Source organism: Neofelis nebulosa, chromosome 10 (genome assembly GCF_028018385.1).
Source record: "Neofelis nebulosa isolate mNeoNeb1 chromosome 10, mNeoNeb1.pri, whole genome shotgun sequence".
Classification (NCBI taxonomy): Eukaryota; Metazoa; Chordata; class Mammalia; order Carnivora; family Felidae; genus Neofelis; species Neofelis nebulosa.
The window spans coordinates 100,699,872-100,704,855 of record NC_080791.1 but is presented as its reverse complement, the minus strand read 5'-3'; the positions used below and the strand labels follow the sequence as shown (position 1 = coordinate 100,704,855).

The following is a 4,984-nucleotide window of genomic DNA, read 5'->3' as shown; positions in this document are numbered from 1 at the left end:
ATGATGAAATAATTCATGTCTATCATCCGTTATTCAAAAGACACAGAAGAATAAAAGAATATTTAAAACTGTCTCCAAACTGTTGAATTTATACTCCTACTCTCCAGAAATAACTACTTTTGGTTTTCTTTTAGAAATGTCTTTTAGGAAACATTCTCTAAGTATATTTACAAATGTGTGTATCTCTACATCCTTTTACTATATGATATATGGTCAATATTTCAAGGTTGATGATTTTGCAAAAAGCTGATGAACATGCAAACAAACAAGAAAGGTTATTTTATGACACGATCTTATTCTCTCATTTGGTTAGTAGAAAACAATTGTATTTTGTTATATGCACATACATTTTTATCACCAACCACATTTTACATTGTTACTACATTTTTAATGAAAATATTGCTTTTATGAGAATTTTTTATCTTTGCTCAGTTCATATTTTGCAATGTTGATATTCTATCTGGGATGGCTATTCATCAAGAAAATAACTACATTTCTTGGTCAAGAACACAGTTGCTGTAGTCAGATGTCTTGGGTTCAAATCCTAGCTCCACTCTTTACTAGCTGGGGAAAGCTACTTTACACATAACATGGTTACACTGCACTGCAGATAAAATGAGAAAAAGATCCAGCCTATAATAAGCAAGAGCTATGTAAGTCCCCGCCTCTGCTGCTTTCCCTATTATGATTTTACTTTTTCTATTTTTCTATGACTTTTTTTCCTTTTCTTTTATTACAAGCTGTCCATTTCCCCATTCTAATTTAGTGTTTGTTTCAAAACATTTTAAAATTCTACTGCCTGTTCCCTTCTCTCAGAATTCCATAATTATCTTTGATTTTAAATATCAAATCACAATTATCTGGACTTATTGCAAAGATTGGGCAAAATACTCACCTGTTCTTAATGATTTTTGAGTTTTAAGATATGCATAGATGAAAGCATCAATTATGTAAGGGACTATATGATTGGTATTAGAAGAATAGAAACCATCTGCAAAGAGAAGAGTAAAAATTCCTAAAGGATAGATGGGTCAGTGAAAAACTCAGGGTTATGTTAAGAGATGAACTATAGATTTGATTGAAGAAATTCAAGTTCTAAACCAGGTTCCCTAAGATGCAAATCCCCTAAAGCAGAGCAGAGAGGTAGGTTAGCACAATGACAGAGCATCTAGGCTGAAGCCACACTGCCAGGATTCATACCCCACCCACTGCGCAGTATGATGCCATATTTCACAAGTCCCTACATAACTCTGTGCTACTTTTTCTTCCTCTGTAGACATGAAGATTAAAATAATCTACTTTTTAGTGTTTCTATGAAGGCTAAATAATTCAGTATGTATGACGCAGAAGAGATGCAGATATTTAGTAACTGCGATTAGAATGGCTCTTTCATTATGATTACTAGTATCAACATTCCATTATGATTATTAAAATTAACAGGATATTAATCTACCTGTTCATGTACCCATACCATCTGCACAACTGTTTTTCACACATATTTCCTTCCCCGAGTAGCTGAAATCATCTTGTCACTGTGGTTCCTGCTAATTTGCTCATGGTGATCAGAAGCTGGGAATGGCAACTCCAAATATCCTTAACAAATACTAAAAAACAGGGGTGCCTGGGTGGCTCAGTCGGTTGAACAGCTGACTTTGGCTCAGGTCATGATCTTGCAGTCCGTGAGTTCCAGCCCCGCATCTGGCTCTGTGCTGACAGCTTGGAGGCTAGATAGAGCCTGCTTCAAATTCTGTGTCTCCTTCTATCTCTGCCTCTTCCCCATTCACACTCTGTCTCTCTTTGTCTGTCAAAAATGAATAAATGTTAAGAATAAATAAATAAAAATAGTAAAAAACAAATACAAAATGCAAACAGCTTCCCTATATGTGAACCATGATGACATGAGAGTGAAAATAAAATATAACCTTGGTTGTAAAGAGTTTGTGATCCAAAGATACAAAAATCAGAGGGGTGAGAGCATTTGACATGAAAGAAACCAACCAAAGTTTTAATGGGGGTGATGGGACAAATAGAGAAGATCAATATGAAACCGCTGGTTTAGACTGATTCTGGTGTCATAGTAGAATAACTTGGAAAAACAAGGTTTTGTCTCTGCCAAAGGCCATGGAAGCCACGTTATGAAATCTGAACATATTTTTGCAGTCAAGTATGAGATTTGGAGATATACAAGATATGACAGCTGATTTTATTAAGATTTATTCAGCACAGAAGGACAAACTCATTCAGCTGTTTATCAAAATTTAGTCATCTAGTTTTCTAAACATAGTCCAGTTGGATTTGGGCTTATCTGGAATGAGGTGCCTGCTCCCTTCAAGATGTCAGGGTTGCAATGAAGACATCCATCTTTGAATCCCCTGTACTTGGAAACTCAATGGAGAACATACAGGTGGATCCACTGTGGCCCCAACAGAATGAAGATCGACCCAGCAGGCATCCCGAGTATAATTCAATGATGACTCCAGACCTGTCCCTTCCCCTGTCAGAGGAGGAGCAGATGGGCTCCCTCTCAGCTGTCTCTGTGGGGGGTGGGGAGGAGGCAGCAAAATCACACGCCTCCTCTCAACTTTAATAAGATCTTTTGGTCGTTGTTGCTTTTTAGTTCGTTCTTGTTGCTAAGACTTAATTTTTTAGAGCAGTGCTACATTCACAGCAACACCAACACACAGGTACAGAGATTCCCCATATGGTCCCTAGCCACCACCCAAATATCACCCCTGCCATTACCAACATTGCCCGCCAGAACGGTACATTTCCCAGAACTGATGAGCCCACCGTGACACATCCTCATCACCCAGAGTCCAAAGTTTACCCCAAGGGTCACTCTTGTGTGTGGTACATTCTATGGTTTCGGTACATATTAGTAACAGACATCCATCATCGTAATATCATGCAGAGTATTTTCACTGATCTAAAAACAGGATCAGTTTAGATTCTCAAAACATGGGACATAAAAACTCCTTTCACACAGTGTCTAATACTCATCAAATTCTAAATAAAATGTCTCACACCATTTTGTTGAAGAAAAATAACATGTCAAGAGAGATAACTACATGAGTTTTCACTGTGAGCATTATTAGCTCAAACATAGTACAAAATCGGGCTGGTATCTCATGAACGTCAGTATTATAAATGGTCAATCCTACAGTTCTTTAAGTGGACCCTCTATGTTTCTAAACAGAAAGAAAGGACACAATTTCAGAAATTCCCTCTTCTCCTCACTCTCTATCCTCTCCCTTTCTTTACCTCCTAGCTACAACTTGAAAAGGAAAAGTGGGCGTTCTAAAAATATGATGAATCATAACTTATGATTAAAGGGTTGCTGTGGTTTTCAAGTGCAAAGGCTGAAATACTCACCATGACTTTCAAAGTCCTCAAACGCTGTGCCATAGTCTTGCTTACCACCTTTCCTCCCAGGGCTTCTGCTCATGTGTGTTCCAGCCATGCCTGACACTTGCTGTCCCTCATGAATATGTCCTTACTATCTCAGTCCCTATATTTTCAACATTTCTTAGTGGCTAAATGACCTTCATCTGATAAACTTCCCCCTTCCATTGCTTCTTGTGTCCAGAGTACCCTGATCATCTCCTCACCAGAGCCTTCCAGGTTTTCCCAAACAACTTTCTCGCTAATGGCCTTCAACTGTTAAAATGTGTGTGTGTGTGTGTGTGTGTGTGTGTGTGTGTGTGTGTATTTATTGGGATCAATAAATATAATATGGGATATAAGGGATCATGCAACCCTTGGCTATAGCCTTCTTTCTTTTTTCTTTCTCTAATTTCTTTGTTCATTTGATTTTTAAACCTCATAACGGAATTTCACGTTGTTCTATTCGGTGCACTTCAGACTAGGCTGGGAAGCAGCTTAGCAGAGAGCAGTCAAAAAGAAACAAGTACCAGAACTCAAACCTTTGTGCTCCATGGAAATCTCTCCTTCTCAAACAGTCCACACCTCACCAGCCCTGCCAAGCAAAGCATCAGACTCCTTTCATTTGGGTGGAGCCGGCATAAAGCCAGAAACCATGAACCAGTAGAGAAGAAAAGCACTGCCGTGCCCAGTATGTATCCTGACTCTCAAATGGATTCATATTGAAAAGGGATTAAAAAAGAGAGCAGAATTTATATTTATATTTATGTTTCTGTTTATTTATATTTATATTTATTTATGTTCACATTTATCATTTAAGCCCACGGTGTAAGGTTGAGCAAAGAATCTTGTTAGGGATAAAGAGTACTTGTCTTGGATTTCATGAGAGAGTTTGCTTCTCATTCCTCCACTCCATATATACCCCTTACCCCAACAGCAGAAAGAGAATATAATTCTTAGCTGTAAGCAGGGATGACAGTGGGTCTGGACAGACAACTTTAGTATCACGACTGGCAGAAAAATCAGTATATAATAGAATCATGTTATCAACAGTGCCAATGCATAATGACGGTGTACGGTCAGTATACAATCCAATCCTTTTTCCTAACATTAAGCCTTATACATAAGAAATTCAAAACTATAGGGGGTGCCTAGGTGGGTCAGTGAGTTATGTGTCAGACTCTTGGTTTCAGCTCAAGTCATGATCTCGGGGTTTACGGGATCAAGCCCAGCATTGGGCTCTGCACTGAGAGCCTGCTTAGGATTCTCTCTCTCTCCCTCTCTCCCTCACTCATTATCCCTTTCTCTCTCTCTCCTCTCTCTCTCTGTCAAAAAAAAAAATAAACAAATATTTAATTTTAATACATAAATAGGTAAATAAATAAATTGAGGGTCAGATACTTATTTAATCAATTAAAAGAAAAAGAAACCCACATATATAGAGTACTATACCTCTACCCCCTCGAATATAACCACCCCTTTCCAAGGAATTGGTCCCAAGTGTGCTCACTTTCGGAGCACAATTCCTAAAATTGGAACGCACAAAGATAGCATGCCTCTGCGCAAGGATCATATGCAAACTCGTAAAGCATTCCATATTTTT

At 38.3% G+C, this 4,984-nt stretch overlaps 1 pseudogene; it reads left to right on the top strand.

Moving 5' to 3' along the window:
- Positions 1 to 4,883: 4,883 nt before the first annotated feature.
- LOC131488931 (U6 spliceosomal RNA) lies at positions 4,884 to 4,984 on the top strand (annotated as a pseudogene).